General features: G+C 40.9%; 1 long non-coding RNA gene across 11 annotated transcripts in view; it reads right to left on the bottom strand.

The window, feature by feature from the left end:
- Positions 1-19,868, bottom strand: part of LOC149124939 (uncharacterized) — a 201,166-nt gene that overhangs the window by 26,549 nt on the left and 154,749 nt on the right. For all 11 annotated transcript variants that reach the window (XR_016211759.1, XR_016211752.1, XR_016211755.1 and 8 more), the window contains one exon: positions 1,241-1,290. This is a non-coding gene — a long non-coding RNA (uncharacterized LOC149124939). The remainder of the gene's footprint in view (positions 1-1,240; positions 1,291-19,868) is intronic.

Genomic DNA, 19,868 nt, shown 5'->3' with positions numbered 1-19,868 from the left:
GCGTTGAATAAAAATGGACATTCTAAAGATATTTCCATGACTAAAAATATAAGCTAAAAATATTAATTGCTTTAAAAATTCTGGTCTATAGTAAAGGAAAAATGAAAGTTCCATTTGTAAAACAAATGAAGGCCAGCGCCACGGCTCAGTAGGCTAATTCTTTGCCTTGCGGCGCCGGCACACCAGGTTCTAGTCCCGGTCGGGGCACTGGATTCTGTCCCGGTTGCCCCTCTTCCAGGCCAGCTCTCTGCTGTGGCCCGGGAGTGCAGTGGAGGATGGCCCAAGTCCTTGGGCCCTGCACCCCATGGGAGACCAGGAGAAGCACCTGGCTCCTGGCTTTGGATCAGCGCGGTGTGCCGGCCGCGGCGGCCACTGGAGGGTGAACCAACAGCAAAGGAAGACCTTTCTATCTCTCTCTCTCACTGTCCACTCTGCCTGTCAAAAAAAAAAAAAAAATGAAACAAATACTGTTTGAAATAGAGAAAAGCAATAATATTCTGATTTTTATCCATAAAGTATAAAAGTCAATTAAAGAAAATTATTAAAATGGTTTCTAGAATAAAGTATTCAGATAAAAATAAACACGTTATTAATATAACCTAAAATATTAAGAAACTTTTATTTAGAGAAATAGAGACTGTATATTGTATTTCTGGACATAAGCGCTATAGTTTTGTTTTGTTTTGTTTTGTTTCTGACAGGCGGAGTTAGACAGTGAGAGAGAGACAGAGAGAAAGGTCTTCCTTCCACTGGTTCACTCCCCAAATGGCTGCCACAGCCAGCGCGCTGCACCGATCCAAAGCCAGGAGCCAGGTGCTTCTCCTGGTTTCCCATGCGGGTGCAGGGCCCAAGCACTTGGGGGCCATCCTCCACTGCCCTCCCGGGCCACAGCAGAGAGCTGGACTAGAACTCGGCGCCCATATGGGATGCCGGCGCCACAGGTGGAGGATTAACCAAGTGAGCCACGGCACCGGACGTAGTGCTATACTTTTTAATAGTATGCTTTTTCAGGACTTCATTCTTATAAAGACTTATAATGTATTTTATATATTGATATTGTCTGTTTTGTAAAAAAATTACATTTACTTTAAAATTTTGTAAATATAAAATTACATGAAACTAATCAAACTTACCTGAATCTTAGCAACTGGAAAAAATTTTATTCTCAGTGATTATACATAAACATGTGTATATCTACAATCTAATTTCTATATAATTTAGTATAAATTCTACCACTTACCATGTGACCATCAACAAGATATTCAGCCTCAATAGCCTCAGTTTCTTCAACTGTAAAACAGAAAAAAAAAACCTATATATGTATTGTAGGTTTATTTTGTAGATTATATCAAGTTGTTTAATTTGCATAGGATAAGGATGGAACATGTTAGCTTGTATTCTCATTGGATATCTTATGCATTAGATATTTTTCAAAATCTTACATTTAATTTGTCTATTATATGAATGAATTGCATTGAATGAATTATAAAATGTATTTACCCTATGTCCTACTACTGGATATTTAACTGCTTTAACTTCTCACAATTATAAATAATACAGAAATTAAAATGTCTGTGAGGTGTATCTAGTGATCCTAATTGCCAGAATTTACTTAGTGCTTTCCATGTGCCAGGTACTATGTTAAGTACATTGATTTTCTGTTGAATCCTATCATTCTTCTTACTCTGTGTCTGAGGAAAGAACATCTTAGCAAGGTCAAGTAACTTGGGTGGTATCAACAAGTATATGGAGAAAGCAGGGACTGGCATCCTCCAACTACAAAATCCATGCTAGTAACCATTTTACTGCATTACATTCTATATCCCTAGAAAAGTATCTACAAAATAACAAGTGTTGACATATGGTAAACATTATTACAGAATTATACACTTGAAAATCCATATGAAGTTATTCTGTTACTAGCCATATAGTGTCTACCAGCTCTGGCTCTGGCATCCTTAACATAGCAATAGCCAACTTGATAGTAGGAAATCGTATCAGATTGTAGGAGCATATGTTGGCAGCCTCAGTGATGTTTAGATGGTATCTTAGGTAGCACTGAGAAACAAGGAACCTTAAACCCTTTCTCTGCTGCCAACTCCTGCCTCCCTGTAAGGTTTGGAGGCCAATGTACTTAAGGAATAATTCTAAATGAAAAGCAAAGTCTCATTGTATTTTCTCTTAGGCCAGTGCCCAAGGAGCTTCATCACTCTGTAATGACGACTTGGAACATGTAGCTTACCAGAGTTCCAAGTAGCAATCCCTCCCTCTCTAGTGGGACATCCAATTTTGAGATCTTATGATCTTTTAGCCTTTCACGTGGTGGGGCAGGGGCTATAACAGTGTTCAATTGTTCATTCATTCCAGAAATCGACTGAGCATCATCACCCTTCTGCAAGGTATTGCTCTATGAGCCAGCGATACAGCAGTGAACAGTAGATGGAAGCTCTTCCCTCATCAAGCTGACATCCCAGAGATGTGATGGACAACAGGTAAGCAAATGTGTTATGCTTATCCGTTCACTGTTTATCACAACTAGGAAATAACTTCATCTCAGCCGTGGAATACACTGACAACACTGAGTTTTACATTCCTTATACTTAATATAAATTATGTAAAAACAAAACTACAAGGTTAGTGTTTTGGCATAGCAGGTTAAGCCACAGCCTGCAACATATGGGTGCAGGTTTGTGTCCTAGCTGCTCCATTTCGAATCCATCTTCCTGCTAACGTGCCTGGGAATCAGTGGAGGATGGCCCAAGTGCTTGGGTCCCTGCCACCCACATGGGAGAACCCAGAGGAACATCCTGGCCCCTGGCTTCGACCTAGCCCCACCCTGGTTGTTACAGCCATTAGAGGAGTGAACCAGTGGATGGAGGATTTTCTCTCTCTCATCCCCAACCCCGCCCCCATAACTCTGCCTTCCAAATAAATATATAAATCAGTTTTTAAAAAAACATAGAATTGGCCGGCACCGTGGCTCAGTAGGCTAATCCTCTGCCTTGTGGCACTGGCACACCGGGTTCTAGTCCCCGTCGGGGCGCCAGATTCTGTCCCGGTTGCCCCTCTTCCAGGCCAGCTCTCTGCTGTGGCCAGGGAGTGCAGTGGAGGATGGCCCAAGTGCTTGGGCCCTGCACCCCATGGGAAACCAGGAGAAGCACCTGGCTCCTGCCTTCGGATCAGCGCGGTGCGCTGGCCACGGCAGCCATTGGAGGGTGAACCAACGGCAAAGGAAGACCTTTCTCTCTGTCTCTCTCTCTCACTGTCCACTCTGCCTGTCAAAAAAAAAAAATACCATAGAATTGTAAGATACACACACACACACACACACACACACACACACACATATATATATAATGGAAATATGAGGCTAATTCAAAACTTTTGTGGAAACTGAAATTAAAAGATAAAGTTTTTTGGTACTAAAAACAATTGAAACCTAGGTACAGTTAAAACCACAATGTCCTATGAACTTTAAAAACCCCTCAGACGCAGAGATTTGAAATTTTTTGCATAAAAATACACTATCTGTGTAACTCCAATTTCCATGAACTCACAGGTAGATACAATTTTCCATGGCTGTGACATCATGAAGAAAGTAAGTCAAGGTTAGGGGACAAAGATGATGTGTGTGAACTGCTCTCCTAGATGGGGTGCTCACTACTGAGTAGCATTTCACAGGCAGATATTTAGTACACTTTAATACCACTCATTACAGTCCAATCATATTAAGATTTGACCCGTAAGTTTAACAGCTTTTCCTGCTTAACAGAGAAGAGGTTATAAGTAAAAAATATGTCGCATAGGAAAAGATGAGTTATCTCTTCATGCTACATTTAATTCATCTCCCTTCAGTTACTAGCACGGTAAAATATTTTTCCATATATTTATTGGCCATTATTATTTATGTGTGAGTGTGTATGTGTTATCATTCCTAAGGTCGTTTTTGATCTCCAACCAAAACTGACTTAACATTATTTACAAGTTACATAGGATTTTAATTGTACCTCTTTTGACATGTACCATACTCTACTCAATATTTTTATGCTTGTCTTATCTTCATTGTGTAAATTCTCTGTGGTCTCATCTTGTTCATTTAAACTGCATCATCATCCTTCCTACCCAGCTGAGAATAATGTAGGGGGTAGAAGTTCAGTAAGTATTTCTTGAATTATTCTGAATCATAAGTGGGCAGGGATTTGGTCTCAGATAATCTTGTCTTTTCCAAGTTTTTACTTTGAGTTTAGGGATAGTTTGTGTTCTGTAACAGTCCAAACATCTCAGGAAAAACTGCCATATCATTTTAATGTTCTTGATGTGAAGCACAAGTTGATTTCAAAATAGTACTTTCTTCTTACTTCTAATTATCTCCATATGAACATCAACTCCCTTCCTAACACTACTTCCCTGTCTTCGTGCTAGTGCTTCTGTCCTGTTCACATCCAGGCCTCATCTTCAGCAAGTCCATTTCTCCCAATGTTGTTCTAGCAGATAGAAGACCTCTCCCTGCCTCCATCCTCCCCCTCACCTCTGTCACTCCACCTTTCAAATAAATAAAATAAAGCTTTTTAAACATTCACAGAGCTATTTGTACCCTCATGTTTATAGCAGCTCAAGTCACACTAGCTAAAATGTGTAGTCAACCCAGAAGTCCATCAGCTGAGGAATGGATAAAGAAATTATGGTATATTTATGCTACAGAATACTACTCAGACATAAAAAAGAATTAAATACTATCTTTTGTAACAAAATGGATGCAAGTGGAGACTATTATGCTTAGTGAAATAAGCCAGTGCCAAAAACATAAATATCATGTTTTCTCTGATATGTGGTAGTTAATATAGAATACACCATTTGGGACAAGTCCGATTGAGCATGTCCCAAATTGTACATCTCCTCCCTCTCTTATTACCACTCCTATATTTAACAGGGATCACTTTTCAGTTAAATTTAAACACCTAAGAATAATTGTGTGTTAATTACAGAGTTCAACCAATAGTACTAGAACAAAAAAAAATACTAAAAGGGATAAAGTATTACATAGTACATCAACAGTCAGGACAAGGGCTGATCAAGTCACTGTTTCTCATAGTGTCCATTTCACTTCAACAGGTTTCCCCTTTGGTGCTCAGTTAGTTGTTTCAGGGGATTCCAATACAATGCCATCAAGGTGGCATGTACCAATGCCATCTCACTAGTCCAAGTGATCAATTTCAATTCACAATTGATCACACTGAAAGGTCTAAGAGTCAAAGGGATCACACAAACAAGACTAGTGTCTGCTAATACTAACTGATAGAATCAAAAAGGGAGAGAACAATCCAACAAGGGAAGCGGGATACACAGCAGACTCATAAAATAGCAGATGTCCTAAATAGCACTCTGGCCTCAGAATCAGCCCTTAAGGCATTCGGATCTGGCTGAGGAGCCCATGAGAGTATTTTAGGCATGGAAAGCCAAGACACTCTGGAAAAAAAAAAAAAAGACTTAAATGAAAGATCTCTGCGAGTGAGATCCCAGTGGAAAGAATGGGGCCATCAAAGAAGGAGGTACCTTTCTCTGAAGGGAGGAGAGAACTTCCACTTTGACTACGACCCTGTCGGAATAAGATCAAAGTCGGCGAACTCAAAAGGCATCCATAGCCTTGGCAACTCATGACTAGAGCCTAGGGAGATTACTGATGCCATAAACAGGAGTGTCAAATTGTTAAGTCAACAACAGTGTGTACTTAACTCCTCATGTGGGATCTGTCCTTAATGTGCTGTTCAATGTGAAGTAATGCTATAACTAGTACTGAAACAGTACTTTACACTTTGTGTTTCTGTGTGGGTGTGAACTGATGAAATCTTTACTTAATATATACTAAATCGATCTTCTGTATATAAAGATAATTAAAAATGAATCTTGATGTGAATGGAAGGGGAGAGGGAGTGGGAGATGGGAGGGGTATGGGTGGGAGGGAAGTTATGGGGGGAAAGCCATTGTAATCCATAAACTGTACTTTGGAAATTTATATTTACTAAATAAAAGTTTAAAAAATATAGAATACAAAAAGTATATTAAGCATAAAATGGACATCTTATGATTTGATTATTGTTTATAGCCTTTATCTATCTTCCTGTGGCAAAGAGGTCCTCCTACCTTTACTGCTTTTTGCTTGTTGAACATGATGGTTAGTCACATATTAAATCTGTGATTATAAAGTAAACAGAGTTTATTATTGTAAAAAATAAAGGAAAAAAAAAGGAGAGAAATGAAGGAGGGGGAACTGAGGGAGAGAAACAGGAAAGAAAGAGAAGTGTGGCTATCTTCTTATAATTGTATTTTAAAACACATGAAATTTGTTCTCTTTATATTAAAAAAATTTATTCACTTGCAGATCCAAGAAAGCCAATGGAAAGGAAAATATGTATATGTGGTTTCTTAAAGAATAAATTTTGATCTAATTGTAGAAATTTGCTATGTATATTACTTTAGGGAATGTCTGCTTTTAATGGTTATACTTTTAAAAATTAGTGTTTTTTTTTCTTAATCAGAAGAATCCCTTAAGTACAATAGGGCAAATATCTATTTAACAGTGACCTAGAGTCCTAAAGTCTAGACCACTCCTAAAATGTCTAATTTACCTTTTGATGAATTTAATTTACAATTTCTGTAGTGGGTTGGTTAATACTTCTCTCATTCTTGTTCCTTGATAACCTCAGAATTTAACCTTATTTGGAAATAGGGCCTTTCCAGATATAATTAGTTACAGTTCAAAATGAGATCATACTGTATTTGGGTGGGCCCGAAATCCAATGACAGTGCCCTTATAAGATACAGAAAAGGACACACAAAGGGGAGAGAAAGGCCAATCGAAAAGAGAGGAAGAGTCTTGAATTATATAGCCAAGGGCCTAGCGATGCCAGTAGCCACCAAGAGCTGGAAGATGCAAAGGAGGACTCTTCCCAAGAGGGAAAGCGGCTCTGCTGACACCTTGACTTTGAAGTTCCAGCCTTCAGAGCCATGAGAAAATTAATTCCTGTTGCTTCAAGCCACCATGAGAGTAACTTCCCATGACAGCCACAGGAAACTTAACACTCATACAACGTCAGGATCCACTGCAGTGTCTATGTCCTGCACTGATGTGCATTTAATCTGTAAGGAGATACATGTAGCCCCTACATGGTCAAATCTCAACACATTGCTGAACTGTCTGTAAATAATATGTAAAAGTGGTGCTCAGGAGTCCATTCTTCTCTTGGAGAAAAGTCAGTTCATTAACAGGATACACGCAGATCTCTTTGTCCACCTCTACCTCTTCATACTTTCTTCCCCTTTAAATGCTTTTAAAATTATTTTAAAGTTAAATTTCAAAATTTACTTGTCTGAATTGCTTTATGAATTAATATTTTTCAAAATAGTATGTCAATATCAACTTAGCATTCACGTTTTACAATGTGTTCTGCTTTTCAATCTTCTCTTGAAAAACATTGAAGAATAAACAAATTCAACCCTACACTTATCATAAGCAAATAAATGTCAGCTGTCACTTCACAGGTTGTACCTGAGATGACAGGTCGTATCTAAAATTAGTCAACCTTTGCCATTTCTGCATTATTTTCCTGCCCAGGACCTATAGAAGCTGGCTGCACCCTGGCTTCCTTGGGGGTCTCTGGCATTCTCAGAGTGTGAAGACCAGCCGGATTCTGGTATCACTAACTCTTTAGGGGCTGTTGTTCCTACCAACCCTATTGTTGTTTTAGATTGTCATCTACAGGAATGTCAGATTTATGGCTAATTCAATGGTCCAAACCCACAGTAGCAGATGCCTTGTAAGAGAATTTCCCTTTGGAAATCATTGAACTGGTTGTAATTTGCTACCCACAAAACCTACCAGACTAGATTGCAACTTCTATGAAAATTAAAACCAGAGTCATCCTTCTTACCAATCACTTGAGATTGATATAAACAAGGGAGATCCGCATGGTGAGAATGCCAGATGTCAGAGAAATGCCATGTTCTACTAAACAGAAACATGTCCAAGTTTACGAGAATATGTAAGTACTTATAGCACCCCATATCAGCATCTAAAATAGAGAAGGCAATGTTTCAGCTGTAATTTCTTCAAACACATGAGGCTAGGAAGTCACTGTCTTTCCAAGGTAGCGGGTGTCTTACCCTCTGTGAGTGAGTCCAAATGAATGAGTCAACAAGAGCAAGGCAAAGGGAACCCTAAGGAAAACAGCACCCTGCCTTGGGCTCCTGGAACACACAGTGTAGAACCAACAAGAGCACAACAGATGTTATACAGCGTGGGTGTTCCCTTCCACACCAACATCTCTGTCTCTCAACTGTCTGAGAGTCCCTGCCCCATAAATTGTGTGTCTGGAATGATGAAGTCCCAGTCTAAGTAAATAACACCCCAGGGTGTCCTGATACCTGGCACACAATCAGTTTTCTTTTCTTTTCTTCTAGGATATGGAGCAAAGTAAATCATTACTACATTTCAGGATGCTTATGAGCTACATACTGAGGAGGAGTCTGGACTAAAACCAAACTCCTCACTGTGACTTTTAATGTTCATCATTTGGGCCCTTCTCCTAGCTTTAATTCTTCCCCAATTCCTCCCCTTGATCCCTAGCCCCAGGAAATCCTGATCATTTTCAGGTTAAGAAAACCTATACCTGGTGTTAGTTTACAGCAGTTAACCAACACCATTTCCATCTTCAAGGAAATAAGAAGAGTCATTATAAGTATAATGAGACCACACAGGCACAGGACACCTATCTCCCTGATAGGCAGAGACAGGGAGATACAGACAGACATACAGAGAGAGAGTGCTCCCATCTTCTGGCTTATTCCCCAAATATCTGCAACATTCAGAACTGGGCCAGACCATAGCCAGAAGCCTGGAACTCAATTCAGATTTCCTACATGGGTGACAGGGACCCTACTACTTGACCCATCACCTTCTGATTTCCAGGATGTATTAGCAGAAAGCTGGATCAAAACTGGAATAGCCAGAACTCAAACTAGCCACTCTGATAGGAATGCAGGTATCCCAAGTGGTGTATTGGCCTATGCACCAAAAACACTAGTCTCTCCACCAGTAAAAGCAGCCTGTGCAAATTCTTGGAGTTTCCTAACAAATATTCTTTAGTTGATCCTCAGTTGCAATTGTCCATGGTATCTCAATGCCAGTTCTGTGGGTGAATTTCAGATAAGTTTGCAACATGAATTCCTCCATCCATTTTTACAAATTTCTTATACCTAAACCATTTACAGGAAAACAAGAAACATATCTACAGAATTGAAGACTGGAATGATCTAGACAACATTCTGTGAATTGTTATACTCTAAGTACAGTCAGTATTCTTCACTAACCTGGAAAGCTCAGCCCCAACGTGGCTCTGTTAATTGTTTTATTCCACTGTTCAAATACTTCCTACCATTAGACTGAAGGGCTGCTATCTCCATGAAAGACAAGTCCTGAAAGTAAACTTGGCATTGGGTGCCTGTTTCTCTTCTGTAACCTTTTTAGATTTCATACAATTCAGCTTCCTTGGACTCCCTGAGAGTCTCGTCATTCAAAGTAGCAAAGCAGAGCTGAAACAACATTATCAACCATGCATGCTAAAAGCCTGACATCTCCCACCTCCACGCCGGCTGACCCCTCTCATGTATCATCCCTTGGCCTCCATCCCAAGTTCTTCCAGCCATCCTCTATGCTGCTAGAGAGATATGCTGGATGAGAACTTGCCAAAACATGGCCCTTCTTTACCTAAATCTACATGTGCATTACACATGTGTGCTCGGAAAAGAAGCAAGCAGAACTAATTTCATATATACCACAGTGGCACCACATCTGGTCTCCATAAATGTCAGTTAAGGAGAAGAATTAGCCTGCAGTTGGCAGGGAATAGGAACTCTTGTGCATTCAATTCTTGGCACTTTTTTTTCAATTGCAATGCTGTGCTTCACAAATATTTTGCCCTGTGACACTCTTGTCCTCGTCTATTGAGTGCCATGCTAGTCTCCTGATTGCCACGCTCATGTGTATTTACTGATTCCTGTGTGGTCTGCACTGATTCTCTAGGTGTTCATTTCAGAGAGAGAAAGGATATGCACACATGCACGACAAAAACAGTTTCTATCTGATTTGTAAAACTATTTAATAAAAGTCAGGCTCTGAGGAACAAATATTGCCCACATAAGTCTGTTCTGAGTGCCAAGATCTAGTGCTGAAATACTGCCACTTACTTTTGCCTTTCACTCATGGCATTTATTTTATACTCCAGAAGATAAAATACTATGCTATAAAGCTACAAGTTTTGTTAGGAAATATCAACATTCTTTTCAATCTAAGTTTTAAAATAAATTGCCTTTTCTAACATTCCAGATAAAGACTTTGAAAACCTCAGCTGATTCTTTTTATTTCCATCAAAAAATAAATTCTGATTCTAATTACCTTTATGTGCTGCTTGCTTTCAAAATAATAAAAGTAAAAAAAAGTAATAACATGAAAATCTGTGGCAATGCTTTTTGTCAGAGGAGGTCAAAGTACTCTATAAATATTCCTTCAGCTACTCCTGGTTTTCTAATTTAAAAGGATCCATCACGCAAGTTACAAAGTTGTTTCTTATGAAATTATCTCCCATGCAATGTTTAGTATCAGCCCTTGTAAGTCATTTCCTATGATTTCAGAATCATTTACAGCAGTTGTACATCTTTTTGTAACTGAATGATCTAAATTACTTTAATTTCTGATTCATCACACCCCCATCCTGGTTTTATATTTAGTTCCATTTTCTCCCCAAGACTCAATGTCAACACACAGCAAGGCTCTTCATAAACAGCATTCAACCTATAGCTTTATTGTTTACATCCACAGAGAGAGATCTGCATCTTTCCTCTTGCTAAATTTCTCTTTAAGTTCTAAGCCATATGGCTTCGTCAGGTATCTACGCAGTCTCTTTAAGCTGGAAACAAATCTCAAGGTTGATTAGTTTGACATCCTAACTAATGCAGTAACAGCTTAACTTTCTGGCAAGTAATCTAGACTTTAAGGTTTTAGGACAGAGAACTCAACTACATAAGCCAATTTCTTGTATTTCCAAATCAAGGCTTTTTACTTTCTCTTTCCTGGGCCTGAAAAGAACAACCTCATGGATGGGTGTGGTGGCTCCATGGGTTAAGCTGCCACTTGTAATGCCTGCCTCTCATCTCAGACTGCTCTACTTCTGATCCAGCTTCCTGTTAACACATCCTGGGAAGCAGCAAATGTTGGTTCAAGAGCTTGGAGCCCTGTCACCCCGGAGGGAGACTCCAATAGAGTTGTTGGTTTCTGCCTTCAGCCTGGCCCCGCCCTGGCTGTTGTCATTTGAAGAGTGAACCAGTGGATGGAAGATCTCTTGCTTGCTTGCTCTCTGTCTCTCTCTCTCCCTTTCAAGCAGATGAAAAATACATAAGTAAATACTTAAAAAACAACTTTCCTTCAGGGTTTTGCATAGCTGCTTCCTAAATGCAGTCAAGAAGCTGCTTAAATGTCACCCTTCTTAGAGAATTGCCAATCATTCCCTATTCTCTCACCCACCTTAGCTTTCTTCCCAATCCTTAACTAACACCCTGTGTTACACTGTAAGGTTGCTTATTCACTGATTATCTGATGCAACACAGAATATAAACTCCAAGACAGCAGGAACTGAATTTTGCTACCACTGTTTTTCCAGGCCTTGGAAATGCCTGGCACATAGCATAGTAAGTACCAGAAATAGTGGCTGATGGGTTAAATATTAAGCTAAAATGAGCATCTTTGCAATTGTCATCCACGATCCAAATGCTGCTTTTTAGATTCCCATAGCAAACATTCTTCCACACACAACCAGCATTCAAATATTTGAAAACAGCTTTCCAATCCTTTTATTTCAGAGCTGTAGTATATCAAGCAGTAGAGAGCATTCACCGAAGTGTGATAATTTGTCATCTTGTAGCAATAAGAGAAGTGAATTTGAGGAACAAGACTCGGGGTGTATAGATATTAGAAAAAATATTGTGACTTGGAATGAGTAAATAAAACAGGGTAGCAGGGGAGAAATCAAGCCTGTTGCTATTGCCCCTATTTAAAGGGCATTATAAAGTAAAAATAAATTACTGGCTCAGTTCTACAGCTTTTTGACATAGCAACAGTTGCTGGAACTACAGTATCAACACTTTCTCAACACAAGTTGTTCATTTTGTCGGGAGATTTAATCTCTTGCCCTTAGTTTATAAACTGAGAAGGTAGACCACATTATCTTTGAAGTTTGGAATAGTTTTTAAATCATCCTTAGAACCAGCTTCTATCTACAGGTGACCCCTGTGTGGAACTTAGGTCTTCAGGCAGGACTGGAGATGAGGAGTCAGGTTGGTGGCCTGAGACACACAGAAATCTCCCATGCTGAGACAGGGAACTCCAGAGAGATAACAAATGGGGATATTCAGCTAAGGCAGAGCCATTTCAAGGGGTGGGATAAGAGGGGCCTAATATCTCCCAGGCTAGAGACTGCCTCTACTGACATCCCAAGGACTGAGAGCGACCACATTTGAGACTGGGCAAAGCAAAGGCCATGAAATTTTAATGCCATCACGAGGGTGAGAGTCTGGTTATGGGTTACATCTTCAGAGGAAAATAAGCACAGCTAGAAAAGTATTAATGAGTTAGTTGAGCACAGAGAAGTGAGACCAAGACAGTAAATGAATGTGTGTTCAACAGCAAAGTGCATTTCAAGGAGTTAGACTCTTCCCTGTAACTGCTTGTGTTGGGGGTATCTACTGGAGAGGCCTCACTCCGTCCCTCTACTCTTTACCTCTCCTGGATCTCGATGTCGCTTAAATAACCTACTCTAGATAACAGTAATAATTTCTAAAGTCTCATTCTTCTTCAGAGTAACTTAGAGAACTTTTGTTCTGCTTTTTAATAATACAGTATTTGGAAATCTTTCATTATTTCCTATTCAGCTATCAACAGGCCATCCCTGAGAATGACTAAAATAGGGTATTGCATAGTATCCTACACATTCTGCAGGATCAGCCATCCCCAGTCTGTTTCCAGTTCTTCATGTACCTTGTTTTTAACTAAAGGAAGCATAGCTAATTCTTAGGAATCCAAAATAAGGGAAGATGAGACTAATGAAGATCAATGAGGCCCACAGTCCCCATTTCACACAATAGTTTTAAGCTTCTCCTTGATGGTTACTTTCCCAGAACCCCTAACAGTGGCACAAGGATGAGTCTGTCTGTCACGCCTGCTTTCCAAAGCAGCAGCAGAGCTGGGCGTGGGTGGTCTGCCTGGGGCCTGTGTTCCGTGACCAAGCTCCCTGCATCCACCTGTGCCTGCTCTCTTTCCCCTTTCTTTGCCCTCTGCTGGCAGTACTAACTGAGCAGCTTTCAGCACACTGAGCAAATTCAATTCATTTCCCTTCTTCCTATCTCTCCTTACATTATCTTTATGGCCCTCTGGAAAACAGGTCCAGCCCGTGGTCTGAAGCTTACATTTCCACAGGACCTTTTCTCCAAGTTTCTAGCCCTCCTCGCAGACCTCTTTGTGTCATGCTCGGTTTCCGTTTTCCAAAACAATGAGCACTTCTCTGAGGACGGGGCCGTGGCCGGACTTCTTCACCTCTCCTTCCTTACAAAGATCTGCATCAGGGCCCTGTCACCCAAATGTTTACAGATTGCAGCAATTCCTTCCTCTTCAAGTTCCCGGTGAGCCTTCTGCCCCTCTGCCCACACTGTCTTCCACCAGACAAAGGCATTGTTTCCTGGAGGAAGCGGGCTTCCTGCCTGCATTTGCTGAGTCACTTCTCACCATTACTGGGCCATGCTCATCTCCCTCTTGCTTCCTTTTTGCACCATACCCCACACAGAGTGCCTCTTCTCACCCACTTCCTCCTGGCCTCCTCAGCCAACAACACAGAGTCAGGGCTCCTTTCAACCTCCCACTATCCACCCACCCATCAACATTCTATTCACACCCACTCGCCTATCCATTCCTTCAATCTTTTCTTCAGGATGTCTGAGAGCACCATGAGTTAGCACCACCCTGCCACACTGAACCATTAAGAAAACTGGGGCCTTGACAAGATACAGCAGACCAGACAAGTTTAGGGCATAGTGACTCACTGTGGGCATGAAAATTACTGAGGTTTCGAAAACTAAAATTGTTGGACAATTTCTTGTGAATACATTTTTCCAAGAATTTAGGTAAACCCCTGACTGATTCTCTAGTGGGTCTCTGTCTAAACACAGAATTTTTATGGATCTAGCCTCATTCCAAAGAGCCCAGGGCAGAGCCTGATGAAACTCAGGACACATTGTCTTGGCTCCCCTTGGCCAGTCCTTGAGAACTCGGGTATCTAGCCTGCCCCCAAGGTCCTGGTGAATGAGAAGAAACAGATTCCTTAGAGTGGTTTGACAGACAGATCTTCCTCGTTAATTTGTTCTCAATCTCCACCTCTCTCTTCCGTTAAAAACAACTCAAAACAAACAGAGACATGAAGCCTGCTCTTCCGCTAGGAGGTCTCAAACAGATGGGGCATCAGTGTCTTGCTTTACAAAACGCTGAGCCACTCCTCCTGGTTTTGCTCTGCTTTAGACACTCAACTTCATATTCCTTCATATTCATGATGAGTGGCCTTCTTAAACAAGAGACAGTCTTAGGAATCCCACTAGCTAGCAGTGTCCTACAACGTCTAAGTATAACCTGGGCAATTTCTAAGACACAGATTCCTAGGTTAGTTTTTCCATTACTGCATAACAAATTATCATAAACTCAGCAGCTTTAAACAAGATGAATTTATTACCTCTCAGATTCCATGGGTCAGCATTTCAGTATATTTTTCTACTGAGCCCTCTGCTCATAGTTTCACGAAGCTGTAACTCAAATGTCAGTCCTAACGGTGATTTTATTGAAAGCTAAAGTTCTTCCAGGTCCCTTGATTGCTGGCAGAAATCATCCGAATGTGATTGCAGAACTGAGGTCCCCTCTTTACTGCTGGCCGTCACGAGCTTTCAGTGCCTGGAGGCCACCTGTGGTTTCCTGCCTCTCAACCACATAGGATAAGGCAAGTTGCTTCTTCAAAACCAGCAGCACAGCCCCTCTCTTGCTGCGCATCTCTCCCTCCATGCTGCCAAGATGTATACTGTGGGAGTGACTAGCCCATCACAGTCCCAGGTCTACATCTCTCCCTCCATGCTGCTGAGATGTTGTACAACATAACACAACTGTGGGAGTGACTAGCCCATCACAGTCCCAGATCCAACTCAATCTACAACAAGTAGTTGCACAGGACATGTACACTTGGAACACGAAGGGGAGAAGGGTTACTGAAAGGTTTATCACAGAACTTTGCCTGCTACAACAGTCCAGGCTGACATTGCTTCCAGAAGAAACAAGAGTCATTCCTTTTTCTCAGGTTTGCACAGTAGACAATTAATTGAGTTAGGTAAATCACAAATGCAGCCTTTCTCAGTGGACATTTTCCCAATACTGTGGCCCTACTGGGGTGGCCAAATGGACTATGAGAAGCCTAGAGAAACTATTGTTCACAAACCAAGTGTTGTCATGGAAGTCCACAAGAGAGAGAAAATGCAACAGCTTATGAATAGGCACTCAGTATTTTCATTTTTGATCTAAACATGGTAGGAATTGATAGAACAACTTCCTTAACTAGAGCTTTTGGATGTCGGGCATTCTTTGTGCTGGTGATTCTTGCTGAGCTTTCAAAGGAAACCCAAGAGGTAAAGCTTCAAAAAGCTCCTTCTTTTAAGGCTGCATGGGGCATGGAATGTCAACAGCCTACTATAAATCCCTCTCCACTGAATTTTTAGGCTAAGCCTAACAAATTATGGTGTTCAAAAAAAAGCAAAATAGTATTGATCTTCTCTGTTAGTATTCACAAAGTGCAGGCTAGCAAAAATGACAACTATCCGGTCTATGATTGCATGTATCAACAAAGCTTAATAAAAATGTACCGCAGAAACATAATCAATTTGCAATGCTTGTGTCACATTATGGAAATGTAACATTTTTCTTGTTTAATTTTTTAAATTATTGAATAAAACTTCCTACAAACTCTACTAGCTTGAAAGACATTTTGTTTCTATAATTTTTTTGAGGTTTAAATGCAAGAATGGGATAGTGCCACCTCAATCAACAAAGGTCTCCCTAGTTATGATGTTGTGTATTATTAAATGGTGATCAGCCCAACTGCCAATCAATGCCTACCACTATATGACAGGGAAGTTGGTAGAAAGATGATGATTCAACAAAACTCCACTCAATTTCTCTGTCTGTTAGTAGATACCAGAGCAGAATCTTCATATTTGGAAATGAAGACATCACATTTATTTTTGAACCTTAAGTCCAGTGCCGCAGGTTTCTTTTCATTATTACTTTCTAGTTTGTACAATTTGTGCCAATTCAGTTACCACAGAGCATTCTAGCAGTTTTTCTTCTGCTTAGGTTTGTAAGCACTTGCATACCCTGGAATCGATCACTGTCAAGCTCTCATTCTATGCAAGGTCTATGGGGACGCATGCGCCAGAGGTGCTGGCCACAGCTCCAAGAAGAGCCTGGCTCACTGGCACTGTTCTTGGATTTCAGGAACTTCTCAACAGTGTCCAGCCTTCTCCAGCACAACCCAATGAAATCCAGACCTCCTAAGCACTTACGCAGCCAGGCAACTCCTCTTGTGCTGTTCTCAGCATTCTTTAATGCCTGTGGCTCTTTGTCTGGTGGCTGATCCCAAAATTGACTTTAGAGTGCCCCTTGTGTTGGATTGAACAGGACATGGATCCCGAAAATTCATTCATGCACTTAAAGCTCAAATTCTAAATTAACAGTTAATGGATTGAGATAATGGTGGATCAATTGGGCAGGGTCTGAGAATGGGCCTGGTGAGAGATCTGTAGATCACTAGGGGCTTGCCCTCAGAAGGTAGTTCTCACGAGACAGTTGTTCATTTAAACCAAGTTCAGCCTAGCTTCTCTCTGTTTCTTGGCTCACCAGGTGACTGAATGTTACTCTGGACCTGCTCTGCCATTGCCAGCCTCTAACAGGTGCTAAACTAATGGGGCCACCTGATTCTGAACTGTAAATCTCCCAGCCACAAGCTGAAATAAACCTTTTCCTTCCCAAGGATTTCCTTACAGTTGCTTTAGTTAAAGTTAACAAAAAACAAGTAACACACTCCTGTGAAGTTTCTGGTTCTATAGTAACCCTAAGGATAAGTCTTTTTATTTAAATACCAATACAAATCCCACATTCTGAATCTTTGTCTTAGGGAAGAGTAATCCACATTCACTTTCAGAAGAATAAGTCAGAGGACATAGAAAATAATATGCATTTTTTTCTATGCACAAAAATGTTCTGGGAGAATACACAAGAAACTGTCAACAGTCATTGCCTTTGGAGAGGACAACCAGAGAAGTGATGAAGAATGAAACTGATTACATACACTCATTCTACTTGAATATGTTACAGTCATTCATCTTGATGGCTGAGCATTGAACTTTTCAATTAGACATGGAAATGGAACTGAAAGCTACTGAATATGCAGAAAGAGCCCACTGATGCCCCGATTTATGAGAAAGAGACAGATTCACTGATGCAAATCTACATCATTGAGGGCAAAAGTGCCCAACCCCTCTCCTTTTGCAGTAAGACATTTCTTCTTCATTCAAGGAAATCCTTGCCAAGTACTCTTCGGAGGACTATGATGGTCCAAATGGAATATAGCACACCTGTTCCATCCATTAGGAAGTAGAGACATGACAGACATTTAACGCACAGAACAGAAGTTAGAGCAACTAATGGGTAAACGTTGGAGTCCCACTTTGGCACTGAAGACACAACTGATAAAACACGGTGTGGGTTTTATTGCACCCCTGCCCCCCACCCCCTCCCCAAAAAAGAACTGTCAGAGTCAGGACTCCAAATTCCATTTAATATGATCTTAAATGGAAACAGGATCTTGATGGAGTAATCAGATTAAAATGAGGTCATTAGAATGGGCCCCAATCCAATAAAATCAGCATCTTTATAGGAAAGGGAAATTTGTACAGAGACAGACACAAATAGAGGCAGATGACATGGAGATGCAAGGAGAACATCATCTGTAAGCCAAGGGACACATGAGGCCACCAGAAGTGAGGGAGAGGCCTGCGGTAGATTCTCCCTCAGCCCTCAGAAGGCACTATCCTACTGACAGCTCAATTTCTTATGTCCAACCTCCAGAACTGAGACAATATATCCCTGTTGTTTAAGCTGCCCAATTTCTGGCACTTTGTTGTGGTAGCTCGAATAAACTAATGCCAAAAAAGAATACATACACACAGCTATTCAGTAATAGTCACAATGAAAACGAGCCCATCTTCTACCCAACCACCACAGTCTCCCTGCACGCAGACAGCTAGGCAGAACGTCATCATCAGTGGCTCTCAGCCGGAGTATGTATGTCAACCCAGGGATATTTGCCCAAAAGTGAGTACATTTTTGGTTGTTTTAACAGGGGACTTGCTACTGGTATCTGGAGGATCCAGAGGCTAGAGGTGCTGCTGCACATCCACCACACCCAACACAGTCCCTCATGGCAAGGAATCACTGGGTCCCAAGAGCCAATAAATTCTATTTCTGACTATATACGACCTAATTTTTGTACACATAATATATTGTTGTTATTCAACAGAAGGCCTATTAGATTTCACGTGCATATAAAAGATCATTTATTAAAATATATCTCCATTTATGTCATAAGCAGCCAGTGTAATGTGGCACACACCACACACTACAAAAAGTGGCCCTTTTGGAACTGTCAGGCCCCTGTAGGCTTATTGCAACCTGTTGATTTAACTAACATGAGATTCCTTATTCTGTTTCTGTTTGCAATCTGGTTGAAGTAATGTGTAACTCCTCCCATGCATGCCTTCTAAACCACTTCTAATTAGCAGAGTCTGAAAAAAGTCATTGCTCAGGAGCTGGTATTGCATTCCTTGGTATTGTAAACCTTTTGGGAAGTGACCCAGGTTCAGAGAAAAGAACCTAACAAAGCTCCTGCTATGATCTGATCCAACAGGATTGAGGCCACAAATGCTGTGATTTCTCTCCTGATCCTTTGTGCAGTCATCCTACTACAAGATGTCTATCCTCCTCATCCACAAAGGAATTAAAGCTTTTTTCCCACTTGAAATATATTTAAATCCTATTGTTCAACTGTCAAGAAAATAAAACACTGAACTTTACTTTAAAGAATTTGTAATGTCTAAATGGTTTTCTTTTCTTTTTCTTTTTCTTTTTTTTTTTTTTTAATTTGATGAGCTTGGATTCAAATCCCAAATTGGGACGGCTGGTAAAACAATGTCATGTGGTTTCATATAAATGCCTGATTATATTTTATGCACATTAACCACTGTATATTTGAACTTCATGGGCAATTTTCCTAAAATAGAAAAAGATCAGGTTCTAAATGACTCGCAGATATGATTGAAATGTATTGTTTTAGGCCGGCACCGCAGCTCACTAGGCTAATCCTCCGCCTAGCAGTGCTGGCACACCGGGTTCTAGTTCCGGTCGGGGTGCCAGATTCTGTCCCGGTTGCTCCTGTTCCAGTCCAGCTCTCTGCTGTGGCCTGGGAGTGCAGTGGAGGATGGCCCAAGTGCTTGGGCCCTGCACCTGTATGGGAGACCAGGAGAAGCACCTGGCTCCTGCCTTCGGATCAGTGTGGTGCGCCGGCTGCAGCACACTGGCTGCAGCGGCCATTGGAGGGTGAACCAACGGCAAAGGAAGACCTTTCTCTCTGTCTGTCTCACTGTCCACTCTGCCTGTCAAAAAAAAAAATGCATTGTTTGCC

Source organism: Oryctolagus cuniculus, chromosome 8, assembly GCF_051225735.1.
Source record: "Oryctolagus cuniculus isolate XC-2025 breed Fujian yellow rabbit chromosome 8, ASM5122573v1, whole genome shotgun sequence".
In the NCBI taxonomy this organism is placed as follows: Eukaryota; Metazoa; Chordata; class Mammalia; order Lagomorpha; family Leporidae; genus Oryctolagus; species Oryctolagus cuniculus.
Note: the sequence above shows the minus strand (reverse complement) of the source record. Positions and strands in the feature narration are given on the sequence as shown.